Below are 12,515 nucleotides of genomic sequence, written 5' to 3' on the forward strand. Positions count from 1 at the left end.
TACAGGAAACTACACAACACAACATGGCCTAGACACAGGAAACTACACAACACAACATGGCGTAGACACAGGAAACAACACAACAAATGTGTGTATGTACACTGGCCCAGTAAGGCCAGCAGGCTAATGTTCCTATCCACCCAGTAAGGCCAGCAGGCTAATGTTCCTATCCACCCAGAAAGGCTAACAGGCTAATGTTCCTATCCACCCAGTAAGGCTAGCAGGCTAATGTTCCCATCCACCCAGTAAGGCCGGCAGGCTAATGTTCCTATCCACCCAGTAAGGCCAGCAGGCTAATGTTCCTATCCACCCAGTAAGGCCAGCAGGCTAATGTTCCTATCCACCCAGTAAGGCTAACAGGCTAATGTTCCTATCCACCCAGTAAGGCTAACAGGCTAATGTTCCTATCCACCCAGTAAGGCCAGCAGGCTAATGTTCCTATCCACCCAGTAAGGCCAGCAGGCTAATGTTCCTATCCACCCAGTAAGGCCAGCAGGCTAATGTTCCTATCCACCCAGTAAGGCCAGCAGGCTAATGTTCCTATCCACCCAGTAAGGCCAGCAGGCTAATGTTCCTATAGACTCAGTAAGGCCAACAGGCTAATGTTCCTATAGACCCAGTAAGGCTAACAGGCTAATGTTCCTATCCCCCCAGTAAGGCCAACAGGCTAATGTTCCTATCCACCCAGTAAGGCCAGCAGGCTAATGTTCCTATCCACCCAGTAAGGCCAGCAGGCTAATGTTCCTATCCACCCAGTAAGGCCAGCAGGCTAATGTTCCTATCCACCCAGTAAGGCCAACAGGCTAATGTTCCTATCCACCCAGTAAGACCAGCGGGCTAATGTTCCTATCCACCCAGTAAGGCCAGCAGGCTAATGTTCCTATCCACCCAGTAAGGCTAACAGGCTAATGTTCCTATAGACCCAGTAAGGCCAGCAGGCTAATGTTCCTATCCACCCAGTAAGGCCAGCAGTCTAATGTTCCTATCCACCCAGTAAGACCAGCGGGCTAATGTTCCTATCCACCCAGTAAGACCAGCGGGCTAATGTTCCTATCCACCCGGTAAGGCCAGCAGGCTAATGTTCCTATCGACCCAGTAAGGCTAACAGGCTAATGTTCCTATCCACCCAGTAAGGCCAACAGGCTAATGTTCCTATCCACCCAGTAAGACCAGCGGGCTAATGTTCCTATCCACCCAGTAAGGCCAGCAGGCTAATGTTCCTATCCACCCAGTAAGGCCAGCAGGCTAATGTTCCTATCCACCCAGTAAGGCTAACAGGCTAATGTTCCTATCCACCCAGTAAGGCTAACAGGCTAATGTTCCTATCCACCCAGTAAGGCCAGCAGGCTAATGTTCCTATAGACCCAGTAAGGCCAGAAGGCTAATGTTCCTATCCACCCAGTAAGGCTAACAGGCTAATGTTCCTATCCACCCAGTAAGGCCAGCAGGCTAATGTTCCTATCCACCCAGTAAGGCCGGCAGGCTAATGTTCCTATCCCCCCAGTAAGGCTAACAGGCTAATGTTCCTATCCACCCAGTAAGGCCAGCAGGCTAATGTTCCTATCCACCCAGTAAGGCCAGCAGGCTAATGTTCCTATCCACCCAGTAAAACCAGCAGGCTAATGTTCCTATCCCCCCAGTAAAACCAGCAGGCTAATGTTCCTATCCACCCAGTAAAACCAGCAGGCTAATGTTCCTATCCACCCAGTAAGGCCAGCAGGCTAATGTTCCTATCCACCCAGTAAGGCTAACAGGCTAATGTTCCTATCCACCCAGTAAGGCCAGCAGGCTAATGTTCCTATCCACCCAGTAAGGCCAGCAGGCTAATGTTCCTATCCACCCAGTAAGGCCAGCAGGCTAATGTTCCTATCCACCCAGTAAGGCCAGCAGGCTAATGTTCCTATCCACCCAGTAAGGCCAGCAGACTAATGTTCCTATCCACCCAGTAAGGCCAGCAGGCTAATGTTCCTATCCACCCAGTAAGGCTAACAGGCTAATGTTCCTATCCACCCAGTAAGGCCAGCAGACTAATGTTCCTATCCACCCAGTAAGGCCAGCAGGCTAATGTTCCTATCCACCCAGTAAGGCTAACAGGCTAATGTTCCTATAGACCCAGTAAGGCTAACAGGATAATGTTCCTATCCACCCAGTAAGGCTAACAGGCTAATGTTCCTATCCACCCTGTAAGGCTAACAGGCTAATGTTCCTATCCATCTCTCTCTCTCTAACAGGCTAATGTTCCTATCCACCCTGTAAGGCTAACAGGCTAATGTTCCTATCCACCCAGTAAGGCTAACAGGCTAATGTTCCTATAGACCCAGTAAGGCTAACAGGCTAATGTTCCTATCCACCCAGTAAGGCTAACAGGCTAATGTTCCTATCCACCCAGTAAGGCTAACAGGATAATGTTCCTATCCACCCAGTAAGGCTAACAGGATAATGTTCCTATCCACCCAGTAAGGCTAACAGGCTAATGTTCCTATCCACCCAGTAAGGCTAACAGGCTAATGTTCCTATCCACCCAGTAAGGCTAACAGGATAATGTTCCTATCCACCCAGTAAGGCTAACAGGCTAATGTTCCTATCCACCCAGTAAGGCTAACAGGATAATGTTCCTATCCACCCAGTAAGGCTAACAGGCTAATGTTCCTATCCACCCAGTAAGGCTAACAGGCTAATGTTCCTATCCACCCAGTAAGGCCAGCAGGCTAATGTTCCTATCCACCCAGTAAGGCCAGCAGGCTAATGTTCCTATCCACCCAGTAAGGCTAACAGGCTAATGTTCCTATAGACCCAGTAAGGCTAACAGGCTAATGTTCCTATAGACCCAGTAAGGCTAACAGGCTAATGTTCCTATCCACACAGTAAGGCCAGCAGGCTAATGTTCCTATCCACCCAGTAAGGCCGGCAGGCTAATGTTCCTATCCACCCAGTAAGGCTAACAGGCTAATGTTCCTATCCACCCAGTAAGGCTAACAGGCTAATGTTCCTATCCACCCAGTAAGGCCAGCAGGCTAATGTTCCTATCCACTCAGTAAGGCCAGCAGGCTAATGTTCCTATCCACCCTGTAAGGCTAACAGGCTAATGTTCCTATCCACCCAGTAAGGCTAACAGGCTAATGTTCCTATCCACCCAGTAAGGCCAGCAGGCTAATGTTCCTATCCACCCAGTAAAACCAGCAGGCTAATGTTCCTATAGACCCAGTAAGTCCAGCAGGCTAATGTTCCTATCCACCCAGTAAAACCAGCAGGCTAATGTTCCTATCCACCCAGTAAAACCAGCAGGCTAATGTTCCTATCCACCCAGTAAGGCCAGCAGGCTAATGTTCCTATAGACCCAGTAAGGCTAACAGGCTAATGTTCCTATAGACCCAGTAAGGCCAGCAGGCTGGTCTCTTTTTATTGGTATGTAACGGTTATGAAAGTTGTATTGTCAATTTGTTTTGTTATTTAAACACCACTTTAAACGTGTACATGACACTGCAACAAAATGTTCCCATGGGGACAATAAAGCCTGTAAAGGAAAAGCTAGGAGAAGGAGAATCTGAAAGTTGTGTCTAACTTTAGCTATCTCAGTGTCATTTTGGACTCCAACTTGACATTTTAAGAAACATGTGAAGAAGGTGTTTAATAAACACGGTTAAAGTTTGGATTATCCAACTTTAGGTTGATCAGACCGTTCCTTCCTCTGGAGGCCCTGCCTCCTGCACGCTGGGATCTTCTCACATCGGAGATATTACCTCACATGCTGGTCAGAAGCAGGAGATATCTATTCTGAAACCAATTGAATTCACTCCACAAAACAAAACACTGAAGATTTTTTGATAACAAACCAAACAGTTACCACCATTGTCATATCATTTACACAAATAATTGATTTAAGTCTGGATAGCTTTAAGAAGTATGTAGCCTTGTCTTTAAGATCCTGCATGGTCTTGCCACTCCACCACTATGCCGACATGTCATCCTCAAGGAAAGCACCTCCAGGATAACAAGGGGCAGTAACTAGAGGGGAAAACGTTGTCCCTTTTCCACACAGTAAAATCGGCCAATCGGCCTTCTCTGTTAGAGCTACGATATACTGGAATGCAACGCCATTGGACTAGAGAAACTACAGTGATTATTGTACTTTTACATTTAAATTGAAAACATGGCTCAAATCTATCCAAACCTGTACACATGAGTTATCAGTGGTTCCTCATACTGTAAGACGACAGTGGACGATAGTGTTGTTGTTTGAATGATATATTATTTGGATGTAATGTATTTGGTATTGTTTTAGTCAGTATTTGTATCGTGGCTGTGTAAAAGCATTTACCCACCCAGGAACTACGGGTGCAAATGAGCTTTCGACTAACCCCGGCACATTTACATGAATGTTGAATTATTGTAATATTGATGTTGATTAATGTGCATAAATATAAATAAAATTAAAATAAATACATCCACATAGTGTTCTACGACGGACCTCAACAGAAACCCGGGAGGCTTTACTGTCTATATGTCTCTGTTCTATAAATTAGGTCTGACCTCAACAGATCAAATCAAATCAAATGTATTTATATAGCCCTTCGTACATCAGCTGATATCTCAAAGTGCTGTACAGAAACCCAGCCTAAAACCCCAAACAGCAAGCAATGCATTGTGAAAGAAGCACGGTGGCTAGGAAAAACTCCCTAGGAAAAACTCCCTAGAAAGGCCAAAAACCTAGGAAGAAACCTAGAGAGGAACCAGGCTATGATCAATCTGTTTAACCTCTCATCTGTCATCTAACAGTGTTCTCCGTTTGGGACGGACTAGAGGCCTCTTTTTTTATCTCAGTCTAAAGAACATTACTCTACGGGGATATTGAATCCTGTTAAGTGGACTATCTGGATAATGCTGTCTGTCTGGCGATCCATAATATAGTCAGACAGACGTGACTATACAGAGAGTCAGTACAACAGGATAGAAGGTTCTATTTCTATAGACGCAAGCATTGACTGAGGTGTCTGCCAGGGCTGGACAGGTCTCCTCCATGGTCTAATCACAGTTCCAGGGCTGGACAGGTCTCCTCCATGGTCTAATCACAGGACGGGACAGGTCTCCTCCATGGTCTAATCACAGTTCCAGGGCTGGACAGGTCTCCTCCATGGTCTAATCACAGTTCCAGGACTGGACAGGTCTCCTCCATGGTCTAATCACAGTTCCAGGACTGGACAGGTCTCCTCCATGGTCTAATCACAGGGCTGGACAGGTCTCCTCCATGGTCTAATCACAGTTCCAGGGCTGGACAGGTCTCCTCCATGGTCTAATCACAGGGCTGGACAGGTCTCCTCCATGGTCTAATCACAGTTCCAGGACTGGACAGGTCTCCTCCATGGTCTAATCACAGGGCTGGACAGGTCTCCTCCATGGTCTAATCACAGGGCTGGACAGGTCTCCTCCATGGTCTAATCACAGGACTGGACAGGTCTCCTCCATGGTCTAATCACAGGACTGGACAGGTCTCCTCCATGGTCTAATCACAGGACTGGACAGGTCTCCTCCATGGTCTAATCACAGGACTGGACAGGTCTCCTCCATGGTCTAATCACAGTTCCAGGGCTGGACAGGTCTCCTCCATGGTCTAATCACAGTTCCAGGGCTGGACAGGTCTCCTCCATGGTCTAATCACAGGGCTGGACAGGTCTCCTCCATGGTCTAATCACAGGACTGGACAGGTCTCCTCCATGGTCTAATAACAGTTCCAGGGCTGGACAGGTCTCCTCCATGGTCTAATCACAGTTCCAGGACGGGACAGGTCTCCTCCATGGTCTAATCACAGGACTGGACAGGTCTCCTCCATGGTCTAATCACAGTTCCAGGACTGGACAGGTCTCCTCCATGGTCTAATCACAGTTCCAGGACTGGACAGGTCTCCTCCATGGTCTAATCACAGTTCCAGGACTGGACAGGTCTCCTCCATGGTCTAATAACAGGGCTGGACAGGTCTCCTCCATGGTCTAATCACAGTTCCAGGGCTGGACAGGTCTCCTCCATGGTCTAATAACAGGGCTGGACAGGTCTCCTCCATGGTCTAATCACAGGGCTGGACAGGTCTCCTCCATGGTCTAATCACAGTTCCAGGGCTGGACAGGTCTCCTCCATGGTCTAATCACAGTTCCAGGACTGGACAGGTCTCCTCCATGGTCTAATCACAGGGCTGGACAGGTCTCCTCCATGGTCTAATCACAGGACTGGACAGGTCTCCTTCATGGTCTAATCACAGGACTGGACAGGTCTCCTCCATGGTCTAATCACAGGGCTGGACAGGTCTCCTCCATGGTCTAATCACAGTTCCAGGACTGGACAGGTCTCCTCCATGGTCTAATCACAGGGCTGGACAGGTCTCCTCCATGGTCTAATCACAGGACTGGACAGGTCTCCTCCATGGTCTAATCACAGGGCTGGACAGGTCTCCTCCATGGTCTAATCACAGTTCCAGGACTGGACAGGTCTCCTCCATGGTCTAATCACAGGGCTGGACAGGTCTCCTCCATGGTCTAATCACAGGGCTGGACAGGTCTCCTCCATGGTCTAATCACAGTTCCAGGGCTGGACAGGTCTCCTCCATGGTCTAATCACAGGGCTGGACAGGTCTCCTCCATGGTCTAATCACAGTTCCAGGGCTGGACAGGTCTCCTCCATGGTCTAATCACAGTTCCAGGGCTGGACAGGTCTCCACCATGGTCTAATCACAGGACTGGACAGGTCTCCTCCATGGTCTAATCACAGTTCCAGGGCTGGACAGGTCTCCACCATGGTCTAATCACAGTTCCAGGGCTGGACAGGTCTCCTTCATGGTCTAATCACAGTTCCAGGGCTGGACAGGTCTCCACCATGGTCTAATCACAGGACTGGACAGGTCTCCTCCATGGTCTAATCACAGTTCCAGGGCTGGACAGGTCTCCTCCATGGTCTAATCACAGGGCTGGACAGGTCTCCTCCATGGTCTAATCACAGTTCCAGGGCTGGACAGGTCTCCTCCATGGTCTAATCACAGGACTGGACAGGTCTCCTCCATGGTCTAATCACAGGGCTGGACAGGTCTCCTCCATGGTCTAATCACAGTTCCAGGGCTGGACAGGTCTCCTCCATGGTCTAATCACAGGACTGGACAGGTCTCCTCCATGGTCTAATAACAGGGCTGGACAGGTCTCCTCCATGGTCTAATCACAGGGCTGGACAGGTCTCCTCCATGGTCTAATCACAGTTCCAGGACTGGACAGGTCTCCTCCATGGTCTAATCACAGTTCCAGGGCTGGACAGGTCTCCTCCATGGTCTAATCACAGGACTGGACAGGTCTCCTCCATGGTCTAATCACAGGGCTGGACAGGTCTCCTCCATGGTCTAATCACAGTTCCAGGACTGGACAGGTCTCCTCCATGGTCTAATCACAGTTCCAGGACTGGACAGGTCTCCTCCATGGTCTAATCACAGGGCTGGACAGGTCTCCTCCATGGTCTAATCACAGTTCCAGGGCTGGACAGGTCTCCTCCATGGTCTAATCACAGGACGGGACAGGTCTCCTCCATGGTCTAATCACAGGGCTGGACAGGTCTCCTCCATGGTCTAATCACAGATCCAGGGCTGGACAGGTCTCCTCCATGGTCTAATCACAGGACTGGACAGGTCTCCTCCATGGTCTAATCACAGTTCCAGGACTGGACAGGTCTCCTCCATGGTCTAATCACAGGACTGGACAGGTCTCCTCCATGGTCTAATCACAGTTCCAGGGCTGGACAGGTCTCCTCCATGGTCTAATCACAGTTCCAGGGCTGGACAGGTCTCCACCATGGTCTAATCACAGTTCCAGGGCTGGACAGGTCTCCTCCATGGTCTAATCACAGGACGGGACAGGTCTCCTCCATGGTCTAATCACAGGACTGGACAGGTCTCCTCCATGGTCTAATCACAGTTCCAGGGCTGGACAGGTCTCCTCCATGGTCTAATCACAGGGCTGGACAGGTCTCCTCCATGGTCTAATCACAGTTCCAGGGCTGGACAGGTCTCCTCCATGGTCTAATCACAGGGCTGGACAGGTCTCCTCCATGGTCTAATCACAGGGCTGGACAGGTCTCCTCCATGGTCTAATCACAGTTCCAGGGCTGGACAGGTCTCCTCCATGGTCTAATCACAGTTCCAGGGCTGGACAGGTCTCCTCCATGGTCTAATCACAGGGCTGGACAGGTCTCCTCCATGGTCTAATCACAGGGCTGGACAGGTCTCCTCCATGGTCTAATCACAGGGCTGGACAGGTCTCCTCCATGGTCTAATCACAGGACTGGACAGGTCTCCTCCATGGTCTAATCACAGGACGGGACAGGTCTCCTCCATGGTCTAATCACAGATCCAGGACTGGACAGGTCTCCTCCATGGTCTAATCACAGGGCTGGACAGGTCTCCTCCATGGTCTAATCACAGATCCAGGACTGGACAGGTCTCCTCCATGGTCTAATCACAGGGCTGGACAGGTCTCCTCCATGGTCTAATCACAGGGCTGGACAGGTCTCCTCCATGGTCTAATCACAGTTCCAGGACTGGACAGGTCTCCTCCATGGTCTAATCACAGTTCCAGGACTGGACAGGTCTCCTCCTCTTCCCTGCTGTTTCCCTCCAGACGTACCTAGGACGTATGACATCACGTAGGAGGTAGGACCAGAGTTCTGATGTCCTAGTTAGGCTTGTGCAGCCAAGTGACATACTTTCCTGTTTGGTGCAGTCGTCAGCTGTAGCCCACCCTGCTCCACACACACACACTGGTCACCATTTCAGCAGAGCTGCTAAAAAACACTCATATCCCATTTCACACTGCATGCTGGGAGGCTGGCTAGAACGTTTAAAACAGTACTTGAACTTCCTTTTGGCAATTCCTTTCCTCTCACTTTCTCTGGCTGGCTTTAACATCCTAATTGTTGTGATTGACTGGCTTTAACATCCTAACTGTTGTGATTGGCTGGCTTTAACATCCTAACTATTGTGATTGGCTGGCTCTATCATCCTAACTGTAGTGCTTGGCTGGCTATTACATCCTAACCGCTGATTGGCTGGCTCTAACATGGCCACTTCCTGTCCTGGTGTTTCTCACTGTAGTGTTAAAGTGTTCCTTTGGTCTAGAACTCAAATGGCACCCTATTCTCTACATAGTGCACTACTTTTGACCAGTGCCCATTGGGTTTGCACTTTTGGGACTTTTCTATTAGTTCCAATACACCATGGCAAGCTCAATCAAACTCAGTTTGATTTCAAATAGTATTTGAACCCAGTCACACCCAACAGAGCAGAGAGAGAGAGAGAGATGGAGAGAGAGAGACGGGGAGAGACGGGTAGCGAGAGAAAGAAAGAGAGAGAAAGAGAGAGAGAGAAATGGGGAGAGAGAGACGGGGAGAGACGGGTAGCTAGAGAGAGACGGGGAGAGAGGTGGGGAATGAGAGAGAAAGACAAGGAGAGGGGTGGGGAAAGAGAGAGAAAGACGAGGAGAGGGGTGGGGAAAGAGAGAGAAAGACGAGGAGAGGGGTGGGGAAAGAGAGAGAAAGACGAGGAGAGGGGTGGGGAAAGAGAGAGAAAGACGAGGAGAGGGGTGGGGAAAGAGAGAGAAAGACGAGGAGAGGGGTGGGGAAAGAGAGAGAAAGACGAGGAGAGGGGTGGGGAAATAGAGAGAAAGACGAGGAGAGGGGTGGGGAAATAGAGAGAGAGGAAGCAGCCTATTTGATTATCATCTCAGCAACAATACGACGGGCCACGTCAGACAGGAAGTAGTTCTTCACGTATCCAGGGGCCAACCCACAACAAAAGGAAAACAAGGAACAAAGGATAGGAAAAAAAAGCTCAGATACATCATTCATTGAATCAGATGGCTCATTCATCACAAAACCCACTGATATTGCCAACTATTTTAATGTTTTTTTTTTCATTGGCAAGATTAGCAACTTTGGCATTACAGGCCAGCAACAAACACTGACACATACACATCCAAGTATATCTGACCAAATTATGTAAAACAAGCGTTGTAATTTAGAAGTGAGAGTGGAAGAGTTGAAAAAAGTACTATCAACAATGACAGGACAAAGAGGTCTGACAACTTGGATGGAAAGTTACTGAGGATGATAGTGGAGGATGATAGGGGAGGATGATAGTGGATGATGATGATAGTGGAGGATGATAGCGGAGGATGATAGTGGAGGATGATAGTAGAGGATGATAGTGCATGATGATAGTGGAGGATGATAGCGGATGATGATAGTGGAGGATGATAGTGGAAGATGATAGTAGAAGATGATAGTGGAGGATGAAGTGGAGGATGATAGTGGATGATGATAGTGGAGGATGATAGTGGAGGATGATAGTGGAAGATGATAGTGGAAGATGATAGTGGATGAGGATGATAGTGGAGGATGATAGTGGAGGATGATAGTGGAGGATGATAGTGGAAGATGATAGTGGAAGATGATAGTGGATGATGATGATAGCGGATGATGATGATAGTGGAGGATGATAGTGGAGGATGATAGCGGATGAGGATGATAGTGGAGGATGATAGTGGATGATGATAGTGGATGATGATAGCGGATGAGGATGATAGTGGAGGATGACAGTGGATGATGACAGTGGAGGATGATAGTGGATGATGATGATAGTGGATGATGATGATAGTGGATGATGATGATAGTGGATGATGATGATAGTGGAGGATGATAGTGGAGGATGATAGCGGAGGATGATAGCGGATGATGATAGCGGATGATGATAGCGGATGATGATAGCGGAGGATGATAGTGGAGGATGATAGTGGAGGATGATAGTGGAGGATGATAGTGCATGAGGATGATAGTGGAGGATGATAGTAGATGAGGATGATAGTGGAGGATGACAGTGGATGATGACAGTGGAGGATGATAGTGGAGGATGACAGTGGATGATGACAGTGGAGGATGATAGTGGATGATGATGTTAGTGGATGATGATGATAGTGGAGGATGATGATAGTGGATGATAATGATAGTGGATGATGATGATAGTGGAGGATGATAGTGGATGATGATAGCGGAGGATGATAGTGGATGATGATAGCGGATGATGATGATAGTGGATGATGATGATAGTGGATGATGATAGTGGATGATGATAGGGGAGGATGATAGTGGATGATGATAGTGGATGAGGATGATAGTGGAGGATGATAGTGGAGGATGATAGTGGAGGATGACAGTGGATGATGACAGCAGATGATGATAGCAGATGATGATAGCGGATGATATTGCCATTCCTATTTGCCATCTCTTCAGTTTTAGCCTACTAGACAGCGTGTTGTCCTCAGGCCTGGAGGGAAGCAAAAGTCATTCCGATACCTAAGAATAGTAAAAAAACCTTTACTGGCTCAAATAGAGTGAGGGAAAAAAGTATTTGATCCCCTGCTGATTTTGTACGTTTGCCCACTGAGATTAAGGTCTGGAGAATGGCTAGGCCACTCCAGGACCTTAATGTGCTTCTTCTTGAGCCACTCCTTTTGCCTTGACTATCCCCTGATTAAACTGTGTTGAGGAGACTAAACTGCTTGGAGTGACCCTGGATTGTAAACTGTCATGGTCAAAACATATTGATACAACAGTAGCTAAGATGGGGAGAAGTCTGTCTATAATAAAGCGATGCTCTGCCTTGTTAATAACACTATCAACAAGGCAGGTCCTACAGGCCCTAGTTTCTACCTTCTTAACAACACTATCAACAAGGCAGGTCCTACAGGCCCTAGTTTCTACCTTCTTAACAACACTATCAACAAGGCAGGTCCTACAGGCCCTAGTTTCTACCTTCTTAACAACACTATCAACAAGGCAGGTCCTACAGGCCCTAGTTTCTACCTTCTTAACAGCACTATCAACAAGGCAGGTCCTACAGGCCCTAGTTTCTACCTTCTTAACAACTCTATCAACAAGGCAGGTCCTACAGGCCCTAGTTTCTACCTTCTTAACAACACTATCAACAAGGCAGGTCCTACAGGCCCTAGTTTCTACCTTCTTAACAACACTATCAACAAGGCAGGTCCTACAGGCCCTAGTTTCTACCTTCTTAACAACACTATCAACAAGGCAGGTCCTACAGGCCCTAGTTTCTACCTTCTTAACAACACTATCAACAAGGCAGGTCCTACAGGCCCTAGTTTCTACCTTCTTAACAGCACTATCAACAAGGCAGGTCCTACAGGCCCTAGTTTCTACCTTCTTAACAACTCTATCAACAAGGCAGGTCCTACAGGCCCTAGTTTCTACCTTCTTAACAACACTATCAACAAGGCAGGTCCTACAGGCCCTAGTTTCTACCTTCTTAACAACACTATCAACAAGGCAGGTCCTACAGGCCCTAGTTTTGTAGCACCTGGTCTTAAAAGAGGGACTTAAGAATATGTCAATTGGTTCAGAACAGGGCAGCAAGGCTGGATCAGAACAGGGCAGCACGGCTCTTAGATGTATACAGAGAGCTAACATTAGTAATATGT

This window comes from Salmo salar, chromosome 01 (genome assembly GCF_965601325.2).
Source record: "Salmo salar chromosome 01, fSalSal1, whole genome shotgun sequence".
In the NCBI taxonomy this organism is placed as follows: domain Eukaryota; kingdom Metazoa; phylum Chordata; class Actinopteri; order Salmoniformes; family Salmonidae; genus Salmo; species Salmo salar.